Raw genomic sequence first — 27,720 nt, forward strand, 5'->3', positions numbered from 1 at the left:
AAATCTGTGAATACTAATAATTTGATAGTTTGTATTTCTCCTAACTTACAATCCCCTTATTATTAGAATGAGAATCTATGCAGAGGTGTTGACCTTATCATTCCCTTCATTCTGGCTAAAAGTAATGTGCTCGCAGACAACCAGTGACTCACTGGGCTCAAAGTGGAATTTGAATAATTTAGTAGCCAACAATCCTGACTCTGAGTTTCCCTGACTGTGGAGCTGTTCGCAACATTCATGAATCTGACTCCTGCTTTACTGCTCCCCAGGCTATGGCAACATGCTTTTCAACCATGGTTGGACAATATAGATGTTTATGACTTTAACCCATTCAGTCTGAGAAGCGTACTTAAGATCAGAATATCAGTCACTTGCAAAGACTCCTGGCTCCACTATGGCATCACAGAATGGTTTCCGGACCTTCAGAAGCATGTAACAGCTTACGAGAACTCCCTCCATGACACGATCTACTGAAACAAAACTAACGAACATCTTCCACAAAGCCTTAGCTTCGCTGTGACTCCACGCCTGGAGACTATCTAGCACCTTTTCACTCGTAGATGATTTTCAGAAAAAGTTGCGAAACAGATGACTGAACATTTATGACGGTCATCAGCATCAGTCTACCTGGCTAAGTTGACTGTCTCCTGTGGTTTGGTGATCTGGAAGGGGTATCTCCCCTTTGATGCTGTGGTTTGGTGATCTGGAAGGGGTATCTCCCCTTTGATGCCACCTATGGGAGGGAATACTCCCCTCGGTTTTGGCAGTAAGAGGTTACTGCTCAGCTTTGAGTCTCGCCTTTTAGCTGAAAGGAGTAGATATTTCCTTTGCTGGAACTCTCATCATACAGTTATAAGCTTACCTTTCCCCTGTTGGAAGTGAGACCACTTCCTTGGAACGTGGTTTGGGTCCTTCAGTCTCTGGATGGGTACCCCATAGAAACCATTGTGCCAGGCAACAGATCACCACCTCACCCTGAAGACGGTGTTACTACTCGCTTTAGCTTCAGCCAAAAGTCGGTGAACTTCATGGTCTCCTATGACATTGCCCATTCAAGGGTATGGGGAGAGGTAATCCTCAGCTACTTCCCTGAGTTTATTGCACACACAAAATCCAGGGGTAGCGGATCCTAGATTTAATGCCTTCCGTATTAAGTCTTCATTCTGTAACCGATGACCCAGATTAAGTGTTACTATGCCCTGTAAAGAGTTTGAGGTATTACTCAAAAGGACATCTGCAGCTCTTCAGTGTCGGCGCTCTTTGTCAGCACGGGAAAGGTCAAGGGGAGGATCGCAAGGTCGTTGACCTGGCACTGAATCCCGATCCTCCTCCCACACGTCGACCCAGAGCTCATTGCAATGTACCTGGCGTTCAAATCATTCTGTGGTGCAGGTCAAGTGAGCCTGTGGAAGCGTCAGAAGACCTTCACCACCCACTTACTGCAAGACGTAACCCACAGGAACATGGAAACATTTTCCATTGGTCCTATGGTGGCTGCACAACTGGTTTTTACACCTCAAGCTCCTTGTTGGACAAGTAGCAGAGGGTTGAGGGCAAAGGTTACCTGGGAATTTTCTAGGTAAATAGTTAAGAATTACTGGCTTTCTTTTCATCTTCCCCCTCATTTGGGGAATCAGCACCCAGGGTCCTCTGCAAAGCCGACCTTAACTACCTGCAGGCAAACCATTGTTTCTTTGTGTATCCTGGTATGTATTGTTTAAATACTTGTATCCCCATACCCTAACGAAGGGGTTGTTGGGCATATCTTGGTAACCTCTGAAGATTCCTATGACTTAACGAACTCTTACCTAGACAATCACATTGCTAGTATCGCAAGCGCACAGCTTGTGTAGACCATCGACCATGCATAGAACGGTTTCAGTGAGGTATAGTGTTTCCACTAATTATATGCAAAAACACCACAAGGGAAAACCCTGGGTCAAAGCCAAAAAGGCAGTTGGCTAGGACTTCCACCCTTCCAAAAGGGCAATCATCCCCTATAAATAGCATAGGTTTGTATTTAGTGATGGCACAAATGACATTAATAGTAATTTTTTTCCAAACCATACAAACCTGTATCCATTTGTATAGATTGACCTGCCAGCACCAGTCCCCTTTGAAGTGCTCAGCCCAGGTACGCATGAGTGGGGTAGCTACTAACCCCCACCCTGCTTAATCCTCGCTAAAAATCTAATGGCTAGTCTTTCAGCTTTGCTGAAAGTAATATCACCTACAAATAGCTACATTTTGTTTTGTTAGGAAAAATACAAATTACTTCCAAATTTGTTATATTAATATTTAAAGTAACATTATCCTGATTATCAAAAGACTAATTAAAACAAATGCAATTGATCAGATGCCAATATGTTTAATACTGTATATATTTGTCAAACATTAATTTTCTTAATAGTGGGCCTACATCCTAATATTGGCGTGTGCAAGTTTCCTTAATCGAGAAAGATATCTTGCTTAATCTTAGTGCTTCGTGAACTACTATTGACGGATTTATGAAGTGATGTTTGGTGAAATGTCTGGTAGAGTGTCTGGGATTGAAAGGGGAAGAGCGAGAGAGGGTGTGGCTTTATTGCTGAGTGAATGGATGACAGGTAAAGTAGTGGAATGGAAGGAGATATCATCTAGATTAATGTGGGTAAGGGTTAGGTTGGGTAGGGAATGTTGGGCGTTTGTCAGTGCGTATGGGCCAGGTAGTGAGAAAAGTGAAGAAGAGCGGAATGAGTTTTGGAATGAATTAACTAGGTGTGTAGAAGGACTGGGTAGAAGGAATTATGTAGTTGTTATGGGTGACTTAAATGCTAGAGTGGGTGCTGGAGAGGTAGAAGGTGTCATTGGGAAGTATGGCGTACCAGGTGAAAATGAGAGTGGTGAGAGACTGGTAGATGTGTGTTGAACAAGAGATGGTAATAAGTGCTAGCTTTTTTAAGAAGAAAGATAAAAATAAGTATACATGGGTAAGAGTGGCAAATGGAAGAGTAGTAGAAAGGGCATTAATGGATTATGTGTTGATAACTAAAAGAATGTTTGGAAGATTGAAAGACGTGCACGTGTTGAGGGGTATGGCTAACGGTATGTCTGATCATTTTTTGGTGGAAGGAAAATTGGTTGTAGCAAAAGAGTGGGGGAATAGAGTAGGTGGATGTAAAAGGGAGCTAGTGAGGGTTAAAGAGCTAATAAAACCTGGGGTAAAAAGTAAATATCAGGAAAGGTTGAAAATGGCATATGACGAGGTGAGAGTAAGAGAAACTGGTAATTTAGAGGAGGAGTGGAAGTTAGCAAAAGAAAATTTTGTTGGGATTGCAAGTGATGTATGTGGCAAGAAGGTTGTTGGAGGCAGCATGAGGAAGGGCAGTGAATGGTGGAATGAAGGAGTGAAGGTAAAAGTGGAAGAGAAAGAGGGCTTTTGAAGAATGGCTGCAGAGTAATAGTATAGAGAAGTATGAAAAATATAGAGAGAAAAAGGTGGAAGTAAAGCGCAAGGTACGCGAGGCAAAGAGGGCAGCTGACCTGAGGTGGGGTCAGGGACTGGGTCAGTCATATGAAGAGAATAAGAAGAAGTTTTGGAAAGAAGTGAAGAGAGTAAGAAAATCCGGCACAAGAATTGAAGAGACAGTGAAAGATGGAAATGGAAGGTTGTTAAAAGGAGAGGAGGCAAGGAAAAGGTGGGCGGAATATTTTGAAAGTTTGCTGAATGTTGAGGATGATAGGGAGGCAGAGATAATTGCTGTTCCAGGTGTTGAGGTGCCAGTGATGGGAGATGAGAATGAGAGAGAGATTACAATAGAGGAAGTGAGGAGAGCACTAGATGAAACGAGAGTAGGAAAAGCATCTGGTATGGATGGTGTGAAAGCTGAGATGTTGAAGGAAGAGGGTGTGACTGTAATTGAATGGTTGGTGAGATTGTTTAATGTGTTATGTGTTGTCAATGGTACCAGTAGATTGGGTCTGTGCATGTATTGTACCGCTATATAAGGGTAAGGGAGATGTTCATGAGTGTTGTAATTCAAGAGGTATTAGTTTGTTGAGTGTAGTTGGAAAAGTGTATGGTAGAGTACTGATTAATAGGATTAAGGATAAAACAGAGAATGCAATCTGGGAAGTACAGGGGGGTTTTAGAAGAGGTAGGGGTTGTATGAATCAGATTTTTACAGTTAGGCAGATATGCGAGAAATATTTAGCAAAAGGTAAGGAGGTGTATGTTGCGTTTATGGATCTGGAGAAAGCATATGATAGAGTTGATAGGGAAGCAATGTGGAATGTGATGAGGTTATATGGAGTTGGTGGAAGGTTGTTGCAAGCAGTGAAAAGTTTCTACAAAGGTAGTAAAGCATGTGTTAGAATAGGAAATGAAGTGAGCGATTGGTTTCCGGTGAGAGTGGGGCTGAGACAGGGATGTGTGATGTCGCCGTGGTTGTTTAACTTGTATGTTGATGGAGTGGTGAGAGAGGTGAATACTCGAGTGCTTGGACGAGGATTAAAACTGGTAGACGAGAATGATCATGAATGGGAGGTAAATCAGTTGTTGTTTGCGGATGATACTGTACTGGTAGCAGACACAGAAGAGAAGCTTGACCGACTAGTGACAGAATTTGGAAGTGTGTGAGAGAAGGAAGTTGAGAGTTAATGTGGGTAAGAGTAAGGTTATGAGATGTACGAGAAGGGAAGGTGGCGCAAGGTTGACTGTCATGTTGAATGGAGAGTTACTTGAGGAGGTGGATCAGTTTAAGTACTTGGGGTCTGTTGTTGCAGCAAATGGTGGAGTGGAAGCAGATGTACGTCAGAGAGTGAATGAAGGTTGCAAAGTGTTGGGGGCAGTTAAGGAAGTAGTAAAAAATAGGGAGTTGGGCATGAATGTAAAGAGAGTTCTATATGAGAAAGTGATTGTACCAACTGTGATGTATGGATCGGAGTTGTAGGGAATGAAAGTGATGGAGAGACAGAAATTGAATGTGTTTGAGATGAAGTGTCTGAGGAGTATGGCTGGTGTATCTCGAGTAGATAGGGTCAGGAACGAGGTGGTGAGGGTGAGAACGGGTGTAAGAAATGAGTTAGCGGCTAGAGTGGATATGAATGTGTTGAGGTGGTTTGGCCATGTTGAGAGAATGGAGAATGGCTGTCTGCTAAAGAAGGTGATGAATGCAAGAGTTGATGGGAGAAGTACAAGAGGAAGGCCAAGGTTTGGGTGGATGGATGGTGTGAAGAAAGCTCTGGGTGATAGGAGGATAGATGTGAGAGAGGCAAGAGAGCGTGCTAGAAATAGGAATGAATGACGAGCGATTGTGACGCAGTTCCGGTAGGCCCTGCTGCTTCCTCTGGTGCCTTAGATGACCGCGGAGGTAGCAGCAGTAGGGGACTCAGCAGTATGAAGCTTCATCTGTGGTGGAAATGTGGGAGGTTGGGCTGTGGCACTCTAGCAGTACCAGCTGAACTCGGCCGAGTCCCTGGTTAGGCTGGAGGAACATAGAGAGTAGAGGTCCCCTTTTTTGTTTTGTTCTTGTTGATGTCGGCGACCCCCCAAAATTGGGGGAAGTGCCTTTGGTATATGTATGTATGTATGATCTATTAGTATTAATGATCAAACTTTAGTACGGTATTTGAGTATTGTATTACATAGTATTGCATGGGGACTAGATTCTTATCAATCTCATGAACCATTTTAAGAGGTGCATCAAAGAAGTTTATTAGGTCAATCCTATTTTCTGGGTCGACCTGTGGTGGCCGGTGAAAATGGGTCCTTCTGATACTTTTCTGATAAAATCTTCCAATTATACCAGAGAAAGATAAAAGCATGGAATGCAGAGGTTACTACCCTCGCGCGAGCACCTTGTGGGTGTCGTGTATAAAGCAAAGGCGCCTGAAAACCACTTCACAGGCTGTCTTCCATTTAGTTAATTCCTTCGTCAAAAGGATGGGCCGATACAGAGGCACCAGCCAATCTACCAGAGCCACGCCACCCACGCCCCGACGCGAGCGCCATCGAACAACATCCTTCTATTTGGACTTGCTCGAGTGTGTGTAATTTGTTGTGCTCGGCGTTTTTTCACACGTGGATTTATTTCGTCATGACCGAAGCTCCATCTTCACCCATTCCAATGTTAAGTACCATAGTTTGTTTTGACAGCTTTTTGTAGTACCAGGCTTTTGTCATCTAACCAGTATAGTCTGTTTTATCATTACCGTCTGGGCCCGTCAGTCGGCGGCCATTGTTTGTTCCCTTGTCTTGCTGGGAGTTCATCTTAGTCTTGCCCGTTTGGTACCCTGTCACTTAGGTTTTTGGTTAAGTCCCTTGCCTTATGCCTTTTTGAACCTTCATTATCATTGTTATTATTCCCATGGTACTTTTTTGCTAGCAAGTCCAGTCTGCGAACAAGAATAGCATTCTAGCTTTATTATAGTTTAGTACCCGCCCCCCCCGAGGCGTTCGTCAGTCGACTATTTCCCTTTAATTTAGGTTTTAGCAGACGTTATTCTTCGTTCGTAGTCTTATTTTGATGTTATTTTATTATTATACGCTTATTAAGTCCTGTTTTTGTAACCACGGGAGCGAGAGATTGGGGTTCCCGTTTTCTGTTCTGTCACGAGTTACCCCTTTCTCTCGTTTTCTTTCTTAACTCAGGTGGGTGAGCGGATTTCCCATTTTCCGTTTTGTGCGTTCAAAGAGTTCTCCCTCCCTCACCTCTCCCTCTATGGGTGTATGATAGCTTACGAGTTATTTAGTTTTGGTTACTTTTCAATAGTTAGCGTTATTTATTAGGTCCCGAGTTCCGTCCTCTCCCCGTTACGGCTTGGGAGTAGTTCTGAACTTTTTTCCACTCTTGAGTCCTACTCCGCCATGAGGGATTCTCAATGACTTTTGAACTATTGTTATATATATATATATATTGTTTAAATACAACCCTCTGGGACGGCCTTCATATTGTTTAGATACGACCCTCCGGTGGCCCTTACTCCGGTCTCAGTCCACGGCCATATCCACACGAATGTCCATTGTTATTACAATTGAGTTATTATTCACAATACAATTATTCAGGACCTTTCATCGACCTCCGGCTTCACCGGAGATCGTCAATATGCTTTACTATTATAATTAGCCTTAGCCTTTAGCTACGGCTTGTGTTTTATATTTATTTTACGGGCCTGTCACTGCTTCCCCGACCCTCAGAGGTCGGCAGATTGCTTTAGATTATTTATTCTTATTTCATTATCATCACTTTAAGAATGATACAGTCCCATTGCCATTGCTGGAACTTTTATATTTAATGTATTTTAATATGGAGCTCCGGCTCTCACTCACAGAATTCCCTTAAGCACGAATGTTGCATTAAACTAAGCTCTGTTAGTAGATTTTTAATTGCTTACCAGAGTTTCAAGGAACATCCAGACTTATGTCTCCTTTCTTTTACAGAAGGTCCGTTGTACTGCCCAAGGATGCCTTGCCTCGTTCAATGACCCCGTTGGGCATGACCTCTGTCGGTCCCACGCACACTGCGCCATCTCCTTTATCCGGGAACTGGGACAAGCCTCTTATATGGTTTGGTTTCCGGATTTGTGCTCGTTCTGTTAAGAGTTGTCCTCAATACTACTGAACGATGATGTAAGTGGGTTTTCCTTTTGTTCCTTATTTATCTTTGGCAGACAGTAATTTGACCATTAATATGACACACATGGTATATTTTGGAGAGCAATCCCCCTCCTGCATCACTAATCCCTACAAATCTTTCAGGCCGAAGATGACTCTCTTCGGTCAGCAAGGGCTGCTCTTCGTCCTTGGGTGTCGGGCTTCGGCAGGAATGCCCCGTCTGGCGCACCCCATCTCCTCGATGGGGACATGGCCTCCCGTCTCTTCCCAGGCTCGACTACTGCAGCAGTCTCTCCTGAAGTTGCTGCCCCCTTAATTGAAGAAGTCAGAGCAACCATTTCCGCGGAGGACGAACCCCTCGTACCGCTGGACGTGGCAGATCTAGATATAGACGTAGAACCTATGGACGAGCAGGTAAGTCTTGCCGAGTTGGTGGAAACTCTTTTCTCTCCTACTTCTCCTTCTACCTCTTCCTTTCTCGGTTTTGGTAAGCCTAAGGCTTCTCCTCGGGATCCCTCTGTCCCCGTACGACCCAAGGTGAAGCCACTACGCACTTATAAGTCTTCAGCTTTGCCAGTATCAACGTCACCGGTCCCTCGACAGCTCCTGATGTTCATGTTGCTCCCCGTAAAACCGCGACTCCTAAGAAGTCCAAGTCTACCAAATCCAAGACACCACCAATGGGTGGCTTTCAGGTCCCCTTCTTCCCCGTCGAACTGGTCAGGGATATCGTCAGAGAACAAATTCAACATCAGTCTGGGGCGATGACAGAGATTAAGGATATGGTGGCTACTCTGATCCGCTCCGGAACTCGGCTTCCTCCTCCTTCCGCCCCAGACGCATCGAAGCTACCTCCCTTCGATAAACACAATCCTTGGCGGTTTGCCTTGCATTCCCCATTCTTAGATGGTTCCTTAACTCTAGAGGGCATAGGCACCCGCCCTCTAGAGGACCTGGAGTTCTACCCCCCGGGGCTAGAATTCCCATTCAATGGCTTCGTACGTTTAAAGGAACATGCATTGGTCCGTATGGACAAGGTACCGAAGGAAACAGTGATATTTCCGAAAGAGCAGGCCCAGGCTATCTGGGCCAGAACTCTATCAGAGTGGGGATGTATTAACTCCAAGCTCACCCCACACAAAGGTGCCTACACTATTTTTACGACGGCGGCCTCCATCTCTTTGCCGCTCATAGACAAAATCACAGAGCTGACAATTCAGGCCATCAATGAAGGCTCTTCCATGCCGGCTTTCAAGGAGACGGACCCCACCTCATTGCTTATTCCGGGTACCTCTGCAACCTGGGATGATGCGTCTTCTACCTTCAAAGTGGGGAAGCTAGACCCGGACTGTGCCTCTACTCTTTTCTCTGAGAAGCTCCCCAGATTACTAGAGTCTTCTCAAAACTGAGTTCGAGACCCGTAATAGACTGGCTAGGTCCCTCCACTCCATCACCTCCATAGTCCCTAGCATCGGTTTACCCAGAGGAAACGCTGTTCAGAGTCGTCACAAAGAACCTGCTGCTGTCCTACCAAATAGACCTCCATGACTTCTGGTCGGCTCGAGGTAGTTGCAGGAAGTTCGTTCTGTCTGAGGCCTCCATCAGACATGAACCGAACAGGCTGATAGCGTCCTGCTGGGGTAAGAACCTCTTCCCTCAGAACGAAGTTGATAAGGTTCTTCAGGACGCGGCGAGGGCAAATCAAAATTTGCAAGTAAGGTGGGGTCTCTCAGCCAAAAGGAGGATCGAATCCCCGGAAACAAACGTTCTTCAAGAAGCAGAGGTTTATTCCTTACAAGACAGTCCGGGGTAACTCGTCGACACAGTCTTCCTCTGCTTCGACTTCTCAAAAACCGGCTCCCCCTCAACAAGTAGTCTATCTCACTGCTCCCCCTGGTACACAGCCCAACCCCTCTTGGATGTCCTCTCCTGCATACAACCCTACCTACGAATCCTCCGGTTCCTTTCGTGGACACCAGAGAGGAAGCTTCAGAGGTAGAGGACAGTTCCGCCAACGATGCGGACCTAAAGCAAGGGGTGCCCGTGGAGGGAGGGGACCTAGGTTCACTCCCTCTCAATGATGTAATGCCGGTAGGAGGGAGACTTTATCACTTCCGAGACCATTGGACCTTCAGTCCATGGGCTCACAGCATAATATCCAAGGGCTTGGGTTGGAAATGGTCACAGGGATCTCCTCCTCCACCAGTGACCTTCTTCCAGAGACCCACTCCCATCCTGGAAGAGTACACCACAGAGTTACTCAAGAAGAAAGCGATCAAACGGGTTCGATCCCTGAAATTCCAAGGGCGCCTGTTTACAGTCCCGAAGAAAGACTTGTCGGCGTTGGGGTAGTTCTGGACTTGTTGAAACTAAACTCTTACATCCTTTGCGACAAGTTCCGTATGCTGACTCTCTCTCAGGTACGGACCTTACTTCCCCGTGGGGCCGTCACCACCTCTATCGATCTTACCGACGCCTATTGTCATGTCCCAGTAGCTCGAAACTTCTCTCCTTACCTAGGCTTCCGTCTCTGCAAGAAAGCCTTTGCATTCAAAGTCATGCCCTTCGGTCTCAGCATTGCCCCCAGGATATTCACGAAACTGGGGGAGACGGTGCTCGAACAACTCAGAAACCAAGGGATACAGATCATCGCCTATCTGGACGATTGGCTCATTTGGGCCCAGTCGACCCAGGAATGCAACAGAGCTACGTCGAAGGTATTTCACTTTCTCGCCAAACTGGGCTTCCAAGTCAATCTCCAAAAGTCTTACCTACAACCATCAAGCCACTTCGAATGGTTAGGCATCTCGTGGGACTTTTCAAAGCACAGGCTCTCCCTTCCTCCCAAGAAGGTAAGGGAGATAGCTTCCAAGGTCAGGAACTTTCTCAAACACAAACAGGTGTCCAGAAGAGCTTTAGAACGAATCCTCGGCCTTCTCCAATTTGCCTCACTGACCGATCTCCTATTAAAAGCCAAACTCAAAGACATCAATCGAGTTTGGAGAAAGAGAGCGACAATACCTTTAAGAGACAAGATCTCGAAGATCCCCTCTTGTCTTAAAAATGAGACTACGACCATGGTCCGAACGGAGGAACCTCTCCAAATCTGTTCCTCTACAGTTCCCCTCTCCACAAGTGACAATTCATACCGACGCGTCTCGGAGTGGATGGGGGGGTTACTCCCAATATCAGATGTTTCAGGGCTCTTGGTCACCCGCCATGAAGCCGTTCCATATCGATGTTCTCGAAGCCATGGCAGTGTTCTTGACCCTGAAGAGAATCTCTCCTCCGAGGTCGACCCACATCAGAGTAGTCTCAGACAGCACAGCAGTAGTCCACTGCCTCAACAGAGGGGGATCCAAGTCACCCAACCTGAATCAGATCCTGGTCACTATCTTCGCCTTGGCAGCCGACAAAGACTGGTTCCTGTCAGCAACTCGCCGAGCAGGAGTCCAGAATGTGATAGCAGACTAATTATCCAGGACAAAACCACTGGAATCAGAATGGTCCCTAGACATACACTCCTTCCGGTGGATACTCAGGCTGGTTCCAGGTCTCCGGGTAGATCTATTCGCAAACCAACTCAATCACAAACTCCCATGTTATGTGATCCCGAACCTGGACCCTCAGGCTTATGCCATGGATGCATTAACCCTGGATTGGAACCATTGGCAGAAGATCTACTTATTCCCTCCAGTGAATCTTCTACTGAAAGTCTTACTCAAACTCCGCTCCTTTCACGGGGAGTTGGCTTTAGTGGCACCTCACTGGCCAAGGAGCAGTTGGTTTCCTCTCCTCCTCGAGTTGAAACTCCGTCCCTTCCGGATCCCATTCCCCAAACTGACCCAATTGGTCCAAACTCGGACTGTGTCAGATTCCTCAAGGATAGCCAAAACCCTAACTTTGTGGATTTCTTGAAGTTTGCGGCTCGTAAGGATGCAAACATCGACCCGGATAATGTCCTCTTCATAGAATTAGACAAAGGGACTCTACGATTTGCCAATATGATTCGGCAGTTAAGAAACTAGCAGATTTCTTAAAGAATTCAGACCATTCGGTTATGACTCCTAATTTAGCCATCTCCTTCTTTAGGTCCATATTTGACAAAGGCCTAGCAGCTAGCACTATAACCACCATTAAGTCTGCTTTGAAGGTAGTCTTCCTGGTTGGGTTTAACATTAACCTGGCGGATTCTTATTTCACGTCTATTCCAAAAGCATGTGCTAGGCTTCGACCTTCGGTTCGCCCACAAAAGGTCTCTTGGTCTCTGAATGATGTCCTCAAACTTGCCTCCGACACGGACAACGAATCCTGCTCCTATATCACTCTTCTTAGGAAGACTTTATTTCTAACAGCTTTGGCCTCGGGTGCTAGAATCTCAGAACTGGCAGCTCTCTTACGAAACTCAGAAAACATAGATTTCCTCCCTTCAGGTGAAGTACTTCTTTCTCCAGACAGGGCGTTCCTAGCTAAAAATTAAGAACCCCAAAATAGGTGGTCCCCTTGGAAGATTATTCCTCTTCTCCAAGATACTTCTCTATGTCCAGTCACTACTCTCAGAGCCGTTTTAGCCAGGAATGCTACCCGATCGTCCGGCCCCTTGTTTATGAGAGAACAAGGAGGTACCATTTCCTTACAGGGTATTAGGCAACAGATCCTATACTTCATTAAACAAGCCAATCCGGGATCATTTCCCCATGCTCATGATATCCGGTCAGTAGCTACCTCCATCAATTATTTCCAAAATATGGATTTTGATGACCTTAAAAAGTACACGGGTTGGAAATCTCCTATGGTCTTCAAACACCACTATCTAAAGAACTTACAGGCCCTTAAATACCCAACGGTTGCAGCTGGGAGCCGTATCTCTCCCCAGTGATCTCTTGTTCTTCCTTTCATCCATCTCTTTTCTTCTCCCTCCTACCCGCCACTCGCACCACGACGCCGCTTCCTTGGTGGTTCGTTAGCCCTAGTTTATTACATATTAGGTTAAGATGATTTTAACTTTTAATGTGTTTACCGTAATTTAGTGTTGGGGTATTCTTAGCCATGTCAGTTTTGTTGCTTGTGCTCTGATACTCGGAGGCTTCCTTGTTATGTTTGTTTAGCCTTACGCTCACTATATCCTGTGATTAGTTTATGATTCATGCTTACTTACCTTAATATAATATATGGTTCTCCTTACATGGTGTTTTTTCTCTTCCCTCTTTACTAATTATTATTGGGCTTGGAAGGCATTCTCTGGTACATTTTCACCGGGTGCTATAGGTCGACCCAGAAAAGGGATTTTGACGAAGGAAAAATCTATTTCTGGGGAGAGACCTGTGGCGCCCGGTGAAACCCTTCCCTATTCTTTGGCACGATCCCACCCTTTCCTTTCCAAGCCATCTAGTCCAATACAGAAGGATGTTGTTCAGATGGCGCTCGCGTCGGGGCGTGGCTCTGGTAGATTGGCTGGTGCCTCTGTATCGGCCCATCCCTTTGACGAAGGAATTAACTAAATGGAAGACAGCCTGTGAATAGTGGTTTTCACGCGCCTTTGTTTTATACACGACACCCACAAGGTGCTCGCGCGAGGGTAGTAACCTCTGCATTCCATGCCTTTATCTTTCTCTGGTATAATTGGAAGATTTTATCAGAAAAGTGTATCAGAAGGACCCCTTTTCACCGGGCGTCACAGGTCTCTCCCCAGAAATAGATTTTTCCTTCGTCAAAATCCCTTTTATATCATAAGGCTGTATACAAACCGAGTACACAGGAGATTAACAAACCTTTAAAATATTTTGAAAGTTTACTGAATGTTGAGGATAATAGGGAGGCAGATATAATTGCTGTTGCAGGTGTTGAGCTGCCAGTGATTGGAGATGAGAATGAGAGAGAGATTACAATAGATGAAGTGAGGAGAGCACTAGATGAAACGAGAATAGGAAAAGCGTCTGGTATGGATGGTGTGAGAGCTGAGATGTTGAAGGAAGGAGGTGTGACTGTACTTGAATGGTTGGTGAGATTGTTTAATGTGTTTTGTGTTGTCAATGGTACCAGTAGATTGGGTTTGTGCATGTATAGTACCACTATATAAGGGTAAGGGAGATGTGCATGAGTGTTGTAAATCAAGAGGTATTAGTTTAAGCGTAGTTGGAAAAGTGTATGGTAGAGTAATGAATAATAGGATCAACGATAAAACAGAGAATGCAATCTTAGAAATACAGGGTGGTTTTAGAAGAGGTAGGGGTTGTATGTATCAGATTTTTACAGTAAGGCAGATATGCGAGAAATTTTTAGCAAAAGGTAAGGAGGTGTATGTTGCGTTTATGGATCTGGAGAAAGCGTTTGATAGAGTTGATAGGGAAGCAATGTGGAATGTGATGAGGTTATATGGAGTTGGTGGAAAGTTCTTGCAAGCAGTGAAAAGTTTCTACAAAGGTAGCAAAGCATGTGTTAGGATAGGAAATGAAGTGAGTGATTGGTTTCCGGTGAGAGTGGGGCTGAGACAGGGACGTGTGATGTCACCGTGGTTGTTTAACTTGTATGTTGATGGAGTGGTGAGAGAGGTGAATGCTCGAGTGCTTGGACGAAGATTAAAACTGGTAGACGAGAATGACCATGAATGGAAGGTAAATCAGTTGTTGTTTGCGGATGATACTGTACTGGTTGCAGACACAGAAGAGAAGCTTGGCCGATTAGTGACAGAATTTGGAAGTGTGTGAGAGAAGAAAGTTGAGAGTTAATGTGGGTAAGAGTAAGGTTATGAGATGTACGAGAAGGGAAGGTGGTGCAAGGTTGAATGTCATGTTGAGTGGAGAATTACTTGAGGAGGTGGATCAGTTTAAGTACTTGGGGTCTGTTGTTGCAGCAAATGGTGGAGTGGAAGCAGATGTAAGTCAGAGTGAATGAAGGTTGCAAAGTGTTGGGGGCAGTTAAGGAAGTAGTAAAAAATAGGGAGTTGGGCATGAATGTAAAGAGTTCTATATGAGAAAGTGATTGTACCAACTGTGAAGTATGGATCGTAGTTGTGGGGAATGAAAGGGACGGAGAGACAGAAATTGAATGTGTTTGAGATGAAGTGTCTAAGGAGTATGGCTGGTGTATCTCGAGTAGATAGGGTTAGGATCGAAGTGATGAGAGTGAGAATGGGTGTAAGAAAAGTTAGCTGCTAGAGTGGATATGAATGTGTTGAGGTGGTTTGGCCATGTTGAGAGAATGGAAAATGGCTATGCTAAAGAAGGTGATGAATGCAAGAGTTGATGGGAGAAGTATAAGAGGAAGGCCAAGGTTTGGGTGGATGGATGGAGTGAAAAAAGCTCTGGGTGATAGGGGGATAGATGTGAGAGAGGCAAGAGAGCGTGCTAGAAATAGGAATGAATGGCGAGCGATTGTGACACAGTTCCGGTAGGCCCTGCTGCTGCCGCCTCGGATGCCTTAGATGACCGCGGAGGTAGCAGCAGTAGGGGATTCAGCATTATGAAGCTTCATCTGTGGTGGATAATGTGGGCTGTGGCACCCTAGCAGTACCAGCTGAACTCGGTTGAGTCCCTTCTTAGGCTGGAGGAACGTAGAGAGTAGAGGTCCCCCCCCTTTTTTTTCATTTGTTGATGTCAGCTACCCCCCAAAATTGGGGGAAGTGCCTTACTATATGTATGTAAGTAAAACAATTTTATTTAAATCTAATGTTAGTGAAAAATTTTCAATATGGTTTGTCTAATATACTGCCTGCCAAGTTTCTTGATCAATTTTCTGACAGCAGTAAAAAAAAATGTTGCCTATGAGGGTGTCGAAGGTTGAATTCTTTTATTTTGCAATGAGATCATCCTTTTCATATGTTTAAGTACAAACTTGATTCGTTCTTCTTTAAACAGCATCATTCGAACTGAACAAAAAAATTAACATGAAAAAAGTGAAATTTTCTGTATCCAGACCTTGTGAGTAAACTATTGGATTTTCTTTTGCAGGTACAGTATAACTTAAACAGATCCATGAACAGCTAAATTTACTGGTCAACAACTTTAATAAAACAGTTTTAAGTTGATGCTTGCTCCCTTCAATTTCCTGAGGTAAGCATAGAAAAATTAATGAACACTAGTTTTAAATCTGAATTGATCAGAGTTAAAGGGGTAACATAAAAGTATATCACCACAATCTAGGAAAGATTTTTTTGTCAGAATGGGCTAGTTTTGTACTTGAATTGAGGAGGATTTTGTCTCGGTAGAACGGGAAGGCTGGCTGGCTGTCGTCGGTCGGTAGGACGGGGAGGGCTGACTGGCTGGCTGTCGTCGGTCGGTAGGACGGGGAGGGCTGACTGGCTGGCTGTCGTCGGTCGGTAGGACGGGGAGGGCTGACTGGCTGGCTGTCGTCGGTCGGTAGGACGGGGAGGGCTGACTGGCTGGCTGTCGTCGGTCGGTAGGACGGGGAGGGCTGACTGGCTGGCTGTCGTCGGTCGGTAGGACGGGGAGGGCTGACTGGCTGGCTGTCGTCGGTCGGTAGGACGGGGAGGGCTGACTGGCTGGCTGTCGTCGGTCGGTAGGACGGGGAGGGCTGACTGGCTGGCTGTCGTCGGACGGTAGGAAGTGGAAGGCTGACTGGCTGGTTGTCGTCGGTCGGTAGGACGGGGAAGGCTGACTGGCTGGTTGTCGTCGGTCGGTAGGACGGGGAAGGCTGACTGGCTGGTTGTCGTCGGTCGGTAGGACGGGGAAGGCTGGCTGGTTGTCGTCGGTCGGTAGGACGGGGAAGGCTGGCTGGTTGTCGTCGGTCGGTAGGACGGGGAAGGCTGGCTGGTTGTCGGTCGGTAGGACGGGGAAGACTGGCTGGTTGTCGTCGGTCGGTAGGACGGGGAAGGCTGGCTGGTTGTCGTCGGTCGGTAGGACGGGGAAGGCTGGCTGGTTGTCGGTCGGTAGGACGGGGAAGACTGGCTGGTTGTCGTCGGTCGGTAGGACGGGGAAGGCTGGCTGGTTGTCGGTCGGTAGGACGGGGAAGACTGGCTGGTTGTCGGTCGGTAGGACGGGGAAGACTGGCTGGTTGTCGTCGGTCGGTAGGACGGGGAAGGCTGGCTGGTTGTCGGTCGGTAGGACGGGGAAGGCTGGCTGGTTGTCGGTCGGTAGGACGGGGAAGACTGGCTGGTTGTCGTCGGTCGGTAGGACGGGGAAGGCTGGCTGGTTGTCGTCGGTCGGTAGGACGGGGAAGGCTGGCTGGTTGTCGGTCGGTAGGACGGGGAAGACTGGCTGGTTGTCGTCGGTCGGTAGGACGGGGAAGGCTGGCTGGTTGTCGTCGGTCGGTAGGACGGGGAAGGCTGGCTGGTTGTCGTCGGTCGGTAGGACGGGGAAGGCTGGCTGGTTGTCGGTCGGTAGGACGGGGAAGACTGGCTGGTTGTCGTCGGTCGGTAGGACGGGGAAGGCTGGCTGGTTGTCGGTCGGTAGGACGGGGAAGACTGGCTGGTTGTCGGTCGGTAGGACGGGGAAGACTGGCTGGTTGTCGGTCGGTAGGACGGGGAAGACTGGCTGGTTGTCGTCGGTCGGTAGGACGGGGAAGGCTGGCTGGTTGTCGGTCGGTAGGACGGGGAAGGCTGGCTGGTTGTCGGTCGGTAGGACGGGGAAGGCTGGCTGGTTGTCGGTCGGTAGGACGGGGAAGACTGGCTGGTTGTCGTCGGTCGGTAGGACGGGGAAGGCTGGCTGGTTGTCGTCGGTCGGTAGGACGGGGAAGGCTGGCTGGTTGTCTGTCGGTAGGACGGGGAAGACTGGCTGGTTGTCGTCGGTCGGTAGGACGGGGAAGGCTGGCTGGTTGTCGTCGGTCGGTAGGACGGGGAAGGCTGGCTGGTTGTCGGTCGGTAGGACGGGGAAGACTGGCTGGTTGTCGTCGGTCGGTAGGACGGGGAAGGCTGGCTGGTTGTCGTCGGTCAGTAAGATGGGGGAGGCTGGCTGGCTGCTGTCAGTCGGTAGAATGGAGATAGGGTTTTATTAGTTTGGATAAAGATAACTTAGGCTTTTTAATGGGTCAAGATTGACTTGTTAGGTTCATGGTAAAGTTTGATTAGGCTATTTGATTGATCGTTTGGTTAGATCTTATTGATGGATCAAGATGGCATTCAAATAAAATGGAATTTACCTGTTGATAGATCAAGCTAGCATTGAATTGTTAAAATAACCAAAGACTACTCGAATCTGTTAATGAAAGCAGATATTAAAATGCCATGAATTCCATATAATCTGTAGGTAAAAGTAAAATTAATTGGCAAAACTGAAAGTGAAATTTTTCCTTGTTTGAATATGAAAGTATATTTGCATTGCATAAAAGATATTTCCTGTCATTTCCTGCCTACTGCAATTCAATATTTTTAATTAATAGAAACTGCTGGATGCAGTTTTTTTTTCTCTTTGAATGACAAATAATTTTATTTTCTTTTCGCAGGACAGATATGAACGAAGAAATGGGTTACCTTAACCATGAAGGTCTAAGCTACTCAAATTTGATCCACATTGAATAGATTTGAAGAATTTGCTAGATATGATCACCAAACTACAGTACTACTGAATGGAAAACACTGGTTTCCAAAGAAATATTCCTTCGGCCACAAGCTGAGCTTCCATTGTCCTTCTTTTCCTTCATTCTTGCTTTCTTCCATCTTGCTGTCCAACCTCTTGTAACTTTTAGGGGACCTGTTTAATTCTAGGGTTTATCGTAGATGCACTTGACTCAAGTGCCAGATTATAGACCAAATACATGAATCAAATCCAAAGAAAGGAAAGGTCCAAGTGGTTGGGCTGTGGGCTGAATTTCATCTTGGATGCTAAATATTATTTGGACTTGTTTGCTAATGCTCTTGTAAAGCATCAGCAATGCTATTATAAACCTATAATTTAGAATTTAGGTCATGTTCTTATCTATCCTGGCAGAACACTTCAGTGCATTACCAGATAAAAATCTTTTTGTAAAATTTCTACTTGCATAGACAATTGGTAATAGTCATACTTAAATTTACAATGCGTAGCTATTTGTCGAAGCACTATAAGATTCAATTTTTTCATCTGGATACTAGAATGATTAAAGTTGTGAACACAAGTTTGCAGTAACATATTTACATTAACAGACTATCTTTCCTCTTCAATACATGTAGTTTACAGTACATGTAAGAACTATTTTCAGTAAAAATTTTCAAATAAGTTGAAGGACCACTTAAAATCAATCTAATTTTAGCATCCAAGCTTACACTGTTTATTATTGGTTCATAGAACTCTTAAAATTTGTGCCCTTTCATTAGATAGAATATAAAATTAATCTGTGAAACAATGTAAATGAGATTTAAGAAATTAGGCCGACTTTGGGTATTCTTTAGCTTGTCTGACTACAGTAGTAAAATTTCTTTTGCTTACTTCCTCTTATCCATTTTTCTTGATCTTAAGACCACCTTTTCAACGAAAACTATTGTGAATGTGCATACTGTATAACTTGAATGGTACTGTTTATGTAACTGGTTGATAATTTATTTACTAACTTAGATATTTAATAATCATAACATGCTCAGAAGTTTTGATATAGTTTGTCTGTTTACAGCTAGTTACTATACCATCTCATATCTGTCCCTTTAAATTCATGTCCTAAAACACTAAAGCCATGTTGAGATTCAATTTCAAACTGTTCAATAATAATTTTGTCACCTTTGAAATTAAGGTTAGTGCATAAATTTGATTACTTTCATTGGTTGTTTTTAGGTAGATTTATTCCTTGAAGGTTAGTTTATCTCTAATTTTGTCATTCTTTGACGAATAGTCAGTTTTATTACTGTACTCTTATAAAATATTTCCTTAAGTACAGGGACTTATAAAAGCTCAAAATACAAAACCATTAATTTTTCTTTCCTTTTGGCAAGTGATAATCAGTTTTGATCATGAAAAAAATAATTAATTTTACATGGTTTGTTCAGTCTCCTTCAAATACTGTACTAGATAAATACTCAAGCAAAGTTTAAGTGGATAAATGTTGCCATTGTGAGGAATTAATTTTAAAGGTAAATAATGTTTATAGTATGTTACTGAATATAAACTGTTAGTGATAGATTAAATGTAGCCCCTTAGTGTCAACTCTCTTGTATTAAGTACTTAGTTTTTTGGTTTGAATAAAATCCAATATGTCTTTTGTATTGATCATTCTCCAATGTATTGAGTTTTTTTTTTTTTTCTCATATCCAATATGGTTTAGTGATTGGCTGTAAATTCTTTTATGTAAAAATTCCTTAATGGTCTCATTATTAGCCACGGGTAGAAACGCAAGTCTTTGTTTAAAGTAGTTTTTTTTTTTTTTTTTTTCATTTTTCACGGAACTTTCATTGATTGGCAATTCACATCCTTAGAATGAGTTAACATGATACATCCATTCTTTGTTTTAAAGAATTTATGCATATTTAGTTATTGCCAGACATTTTATTCATGAAAGTATTTTGGAATTAGGGAAAACTATTGAGTATTTCAAATATAACGTCAGATAAAACTATCAAAGGTCTGGCATATGGAAGGTTTATAATAGTTTTTGGGAGGAAATTGAAGACTTCACAAGAGGCCTAAGTTTGAATTTAAGGATTTAGTAGGCTAGTTCCCAATGAAAGGCTTTTGTAAGTTTACTATGTAAAAGTTAATAGTTGATAAAATAAAAGGAAAATATTCATCATCACTTTAGGAGAAGACTTGTGAAAGTTTTTTCGTGGGCTATTAATTTTTTAAAGTTCATAAGTATTCATTAAAAAAGGAAAAATTTCTTGGTGGGAATCTTGAGAATTTAGGGAAAGACTTAATCTTTGTTTTAAAATTATAGTCTCAAGGTAGTTACTGAACTTTACTAAGTTTATGGAATAGATAATTTAATACTAATTTAAAGGCAGAACCTCGTTAAAAATAGTGGCTGACTGAATAGAAAGATACAATCCTTGAATATATTTTTTGACGTAATGCTTGAAAATAGAGCGTGTATTATAACTATTACCGCACAATGTACTATTGTTTACCAAGTGTGAATTAGTAAAAAGAATTTGTTCATTGAGTAATCTTTATAATTAGCTTAAATTGAACCATGTATATTCAGTAATATTCTGGGCAAGATTTAAAAAGTTAATTCTAGTTTTCAGGTCTGCTATTTTAAGGTTTATTCTATGTACTGTATGTTGTGGACTGTTGAGACGGAAACCCAGAAGTTGTAGAGTTATGGGAATATGAATAAACCACTTGGGTTCACATCCATTAAACTAGTAAAATGAACTCCCTGGATCATAAACATGTTACTGTAATGTAACCATACTTGACTAATTTTTTTTTTTTCATATAAAATTGTATAATGGGAATAGCAGTCACCAAGGCAATGTTCCAGGGGATTAGTTATACTTCAAGAGGTGGTTTTAGGACGAGATTTGATAGGCCCTATCAAACAATATAAATCCCCCCCCCCCCAGTAATTGATATAATTTGAGAAACTTCCAACCCTTTTACAGTTCTAGATGGTATGCATTTATGTTGAAACTGCTTTGTTTTTATCCATGAGGAATGAAAAATTTTCAAATACCTAAATAGTTGGAATAGGTAACTTATTAGCCAGCCTTTGAAATGTTTGGTATAACTGGATATAAAACACTTCAAATCTAAATTTGAGAAGTCTGCATTTGAATTCCTTAGAATCTAAATTTAATATGCAAATTCTCTATTTCCCTATGTACGTTGTTAGAAAAAGTTGTGCTGCAACTAAAAAAAATTAGTTGCGCACAGTTCATGATTAACTAATTACTATTAGCACTGAATTTTTAACACTATAAAGTGAATTGAATGAGTCTTCCATTTCATTTTGTATAGAGGACTTGAAGTAATCCAATGAATGCGTTTTCCAAAAGGCATCAAAATTATGAAGTGCTTACTGAAACCTAAAGCAGTGAAATTCCAGTCACACCATTAATTTCTAAAGCTTGGTTGACTGTAAAATAAATAATAGTGCAGTTGATAACAGCAGCTATATGGAAGTAATGTTTTTCATTCTTTTGAACTTACAAAAGTGATCAGTTATAATCTGTAATGTAATAATTATAGTAATCATGAAAGCTGACATGTGTTGATCGTATAACATGTATTTTAGCCATGAAAGAAAAAGAAAAATAAGACAAAGTTAGTACTTCCATCCTATTAGTGACATTAACACACACTCAATGAAACTAAATATGCAAGGATCATGTATTCATATGAGAGAACGTGATAACTGATGTCAGTTTTGTGATAATCCCAGATAAGTCAGATTTTAGAAGATTATACAAGATTACTGGAAAACAAACCATGGCTTAGATTTAAATTTTGAACTTTGGTATATAGAACAAGTTGAAGATTAACTTCATTTGGGTAATGTTAACACAGATTATTGTTCTGTTCTCCAGCCAATAGATATTGTGGCTTAAATGTTGGCTAGTGGGCAGCTAAAGCATCATTCACATCACCTAGAGATGGTAATCTTTTGCTGTTTTGGTGATAGAAATGCCTTTGGACGATTGGGTGGTAAAACAGTTACATTCTAAAAAAGGAGTACGATGTATTACATTGTCAATTTCAGATCTATAATGAAACATGATTTTTTTAATGTACAACTATATATAAACTACCTTCATATATATTTTTTCAAAATGGGTATATCTTCTAAAATACAAGAATGAACTGGCAAATAGTATTTTATTCATTATTGCTTTTTCTCTAATGGGGTACTAAAATGTTTTCCTAGCTGTTTATATGGTTTTCTTACATATTTTTGGGATAGCAGAGATTAATGGAAATTTATTGTTAAACTCTACTTCAGTATATTCAGGGCTGCATAATATTAGTGCCCTAAGGTGCAGAGTATAAAACAATACTTTATATATTTAGAATAGCCTGAAAAGAAATTACTGTATTTTTTTAAGAATGGCCCAAATAGAAATGTAAATATAAATTACTGGTCGACTTGAAAAATATTGAAAATTTAAATTTATCGGCTTGTCTAACGGCATACTATTATCTTATTCCTTTTCTATGCTGTAGTAAATATTATGGATAGCACAAAGGAATTAACATTAACAACAAAACTCTAGAGATTGACATTTTCTGTTAAAATACCCAAAACATCTTCAATTTAATAACACAATTTGATAGGATTAACTTGAAGGTATCAATCTAGCCTGAAAAATTAAAATGTTTGATTGTAGGGGTCAATTGATTAAACATAGCTATACTAACTTGGTATGGGTAATCCTTTTTCCTCTATCTAATGTGTGTGTGGAGGTCTTTGAAACTAGATTGATACCCCTAGTTTGGTATCCTTTAATGACCTGAGTATTCTAAAAGGAATTATTAATCCTTAATATTTTGTTGCTATAGCTAATTCTATGATTCCATCCATAAATTTACTTTAGAAAAGGAAGAAAAATATCATTTGGACAGGCCAGCAAATTTAAATCTTCCTTTTTTAGGAAGCCAAATAAGTACTAATCATTGTAAAAATGTGTTTCTGGGTCGACCTGTGTCGCCCGGTGAAAAGGTCCTTCTTGTCACTTTTCTGATATAAATAAGTTTTTTTTTTTCCCTAAGCACTAGAAATATGCAACCCTAAGTACACAGAATTTGACTTCACCAAATCCAAAATATTTCTTTAGGAATCTGTGAATACAGCTAAGAAAACATTCTTATGTCCAGTTAGATAAAAAGGAAACTACGAATAATATACTGTTTACCATTTCATGAATGTTGGATGTCATAACCTCTAAAAAAGAATATTAAATATAGTTTGGAATTATATAACGATTGAGATTTGGTTTGGAAATGGCAATCTACTATATTGTATTCCCTGTTCAGAATGTTACTTTTTATACCAGCTAAACATTAAAGGTATTTGTCCGAATAAAATAGTATAAGATAGCCTCCTCTAGACCTGTTAATAAGGTTTGGCAGCCGGCTGGCCAAGATTTAAGCCACAAAATCAATTGGCTGGAGACCAGGACAATAATTCATGTTAATAACTTTACCCAAAGGAATGGTCAAATCTTAACTGACTTAATGTACCTAAAGTCACAATTTAAATCTAAGCCATGGTCTGTTTTCCAGTAATTCTGTATTATCTTCTAAAATCTGACTCGCCTGGTATTATCACATAACTGACAGCTCAGGAATTCCATTCTCTCAGATGGATACGATATCCTTGCCTATTTATTTGCATTGTGAGTGTGAATGCCACTAATAAAATGAAAGTAATAACAAACTTTGTCTTTTACGCTTTTTCTCATGTGGCCAAAATACAATGTACTGTACAGTATTAAATATTGTTTGTACCCAAAATATAACATTACTCTAAACAGACCCAAACTAAACTTCATTTGTTGTTAGATAATGACCATTTAAAGAATAAAATTTTTTTACAATCTTGACTATCATTACCATTATCCAAATATGCTTAAAATAATACTGCAAATGTATAGTTTTTCTCATGTGTCAAAGTTCAGATGTCAGAGTGTTCTCCCTAGACGACCCCCTCCCTCTTCTAGCACCAGCAAATAGCTTTATCCTTGCCAGTAAAGGTCCAAAGAGCTCATAAAATACACCCCGCTTTCATTGCAAAACCATGTTCATTTAGACTGTTTCCCCCAAAATAATGTGCACAATTCCACTGATGGAATGAGAGCAATACTAGTGTGTAACAAAAGTCAAAGTACTTTGCCCTGATAATTCATGTTGGAAAACTGCCCACTTCTCCAATCCCATTGACTTTTCATGACAAAATGCCTTAAATTGTTTTACTATATATGGGAGTTAGCAATTTATAGCCTCAACTAAATCTGATATACAGTTTACAGTGTATTGTACTGAAATTTAGACCACTTATTACCTATAATAGCTTCTTGTATGTACTTCAAGACTTTACAGTTTTGCAAATTTTGGCTGAAGAAAAATTTAAATGAATTAATAGAAAATTTTATTGTAGAAGAATAAATGCCACACAAGATACAAGTTTTGATACAACAGTTTTCATACAGTTGAAATATGAATACACACCAATGACAATGAAAAACATATTATCAAATTCTTTAACCCCATTTACTGAAACTTCAAAAACTCAACACTTGAAAGTCAAGAAAATTAGATTTTTAATTCTCCAATATGAGCAAAATTAGACAAGAAAGAACCTTGAAAAGGACTCTCCTGCCTCACACAATATACAATATTGGATAATTAAATGCATCTTTTTCCTGAACATGTGAAATGGTTTGGAAGTTCAGCACATGAAGTTACTCAAGCCAAAACTGTGTAAATAAGTTATAAAATAAAAAGGAAAAGGAAAGCCCACCAAGGCCTTCCCCTGTCCCACCTGGTAACAAAAGACTATGATTTTATTTTTTCTTTGAACAACCAAAGTTACCAAGTCCTTGAATGCTTTCCTTGTCCTTTATCTTTTTTTTTCTTTTATTATAATAAACATTTTGTATTGTAATGCATTAATTGTGAATTAAAAGCACCAAGAACAGTCTGAAAATATTTTTGACAGTAATGCTAGATAAAATTGGTATTTAATAATTTACAATGGTTAAATGAGATGGGTCATATCTAATTTAAAACAGCGCAAGACAAAGTTTAAGGAATTGTACATTCAGTTAAGTATAAAATAATTATTTGAATTCTAGAAAACTTTTACTATAACTAAAAAGAAGAAGGGTCATGATTAGCCATATTTGCGACCTCAGTACGATTCATTACTCATGACACCTGAAGCCCTGTCCAGAAGCAGACAAGATCACACAAATAGCCAAGATGCCACTAAGTTTCGTCCCATTTCATGTGCATGATTGAGTCAGGTAAAAGAGAAGAGATGTGCAAGACTACTGCCCTGACTACCCTATGCTTCTTCTCCCAGTAGATAGCCAGATCGGACCGAAGTACGCATTCATCTTACACATGGACTACCAAATCATTTTAGCTTCACCTGTGTAATAAGTTCTCCAATACAGTCTTAGGAAAGCAACGTAGAAAGGCAATATTAACAAGGAAACTCAATAACTAAAGAATAAACCAATAAACTTTGAAACTTATTTTGGGGTAAACGGGCTCATCTGAGTACTTGGCTTTCAAATCATAGGACCAATAGCATCTAGAGCACAGGACTTTTACAACCAAAATACAGCAAAGTCCCTACATAGGTCAAAAAGTTTTCAAGTTTGATATGAATAACTAAACATAGACATTGAGCTCACAAACCTCAACTGCCCCTCTCACTTGTTTTCAGTCTGATGGTTTTCCTAACACGGAGCTAAACCACATATTTTCATGAATTCTTACACCTATTTCTGTATAAAATACTTTCAAAGGAAATTAAAAAAATTCTATATTATACACAGAGGTTCTTACCTCTGAAAATCTGTTAAGTTGAATGGTCTTGTATTGTGATTTACTGTATAATTCTCCAAAGTATGAAGAAAGATTTCTGACAATTCCTATTTTTCCCAACAACTATGGAATCTATGGCTTAATGAAATAAAGATAGCCTTGTAATAATGTCCACTACTTGAAAATTTAGCGTGTTGATTTACATAAACATAAATAATACTGACCCTACATGACTTTCATATACTGTACTTCCACATCAAGGTAGAAAAGTGTAGCAAGACTCACTGATCACAATAAATTTACAATTTATTTTTTAACAAGTCCACACTAAACACAACTTCAAAGATCCTCACATGAAAGAGAAGGAGAGACCTACGCTGGAATAAATTATCTGATCAGATAAAGTTAATCTGTACAAAAAACCTAAAGATGAGCCAGAACTCAAAGTCTGACAACTTTTAAAATCATAATTATACTGCAAATCATTGATTACTACAAAATAAAATACCATTACCAACTTTATGAATAAGCTTTTAAGTGGGTAAATTGAATTTGAAACTTAAGAGAGGAGAAAATGCATACAGCATTTAAAAGAACTAAAGTCCAGATCTATTTCATTGCTAATTTCTGCAATATTAAGGCTAGGTGAAATTCCCAAAGCATTTCAGGTACACCACCAATTCTAAGCTTTCCTAGGAAGGTAAAAGTGTCAAAAATTTGCTTATACAGCAAACCTAATTGCATTTTCTTAATTTAAATTGAACAATCTAGAAAATGCAGACCCACATGAAAATTTTCTCTTACAAGACATTGTGTCACGACCTCAACAAAGTCAACTATCCACTGTACCCCAAAATTTGCTTTTTAACAAAAGAATTAGAGATATTTGCATAAATGTTATTTACCCCATATCAATTAAAAAATGCCCATGCTTTACCAACATTTCATGAAGATTTATTCTGTTGAAAAAATTTCAAAATTTCAAAACCTATGGAATATAAAGATTTTAGGTTTTGGTTTGAGATTCAGCATTCAAGTTGCCAACCTATTTACAGGAAAATAATTATGAAATAAAGTTTTTTCCCTTCATGAAATTTTCAGATCTACATGATTGGCAACATAAAACCTTTTCTACTCCTTAACTATCAAAACTGATACCCTAATAAATCATCACTTTGGAGTCGAAAAGGAACAAATATTATTTTTAATTTTCTGCTCTGTTCTATCTTGGACATAAAGAAAAAAATAAAGTGGGTCTTGAATCTTCTAACCTTAAAGATAATGAAAGCTACTCTAATCAGTTGGAACCAACACTAAATTGCTCTGATGGAAGAGCTAACACAATCAGCAAAGACACAATATCAACAGAACCTTTATGATACAGTAAACCAAAATTGCTTCAGACCAAGATATCCAAAATTTCCTGGATTCTAGTACTTTCCTGCAGTAGTGAACTGGAACTAACCATTTACAAAACATTCAACACAGAACAATGTATTGAAAATATAGATATCAACAAAACACACAACCTAAGGAACCATAAGACTACACCCAGCATAAGATAGTCAAGAATTAAACTTGATTAGAAAGATTCCGATGGAGAGAAAACTTTCGGGTACAGAGAGGAAAAGTATTATTATAGCTTTTCATCATCATCTACTCCTACACCTATTGATGCAAAGGCCTCGGTTAAATTTCGCCAGTCATCTCTATCTTCAGCTTATAATTCAATCTCATCTCCCACTTCATAGTTCTAAGCCATGTAGGCCTGGG

At 41.2% G+C, this 27,720-nt stretch overlaps 1 protein-coding gene across 1 annotated transcript in view; it reads left to right on the forward strand.

Moving 5' to 3' along the window:
* Positions 1-19,714, forward strand: part of LOC137629654 (uncharacterized) — a 190,050-nt gene extending 170,336 nt beyond the window's left edge. The window contains exons 2-3 of the transcript XR_011041569.1: positions 15,544-15,645; positions 17,993-19,714. The gene's annotated coding sequence lies outside the window, so the exon portion shown is untranslated. The remainder of the gene's footprint in view (positions 1-15,543; positions 15,646-17,992) is intronic.
* Positions 19,715-27,720: the final 8,006 nt, after the last annotated feature.

The sequence above is a fragment of the Palaemon carinicauda genome, chromosome 37 (assembly GCF_036898095.1).
Source record: "Palaemon carinicauda isolate YSFRI2023 chromosome 37, ASM3689809v2, whole genome shotgun sequence".
Classification (NCBI taxonomy): Eukaryota; Metazoa; Arthropoda; class Malacostraca; order Decapoda; family Palaemonidae; genus Palaemon; species Palaemon carinicauda.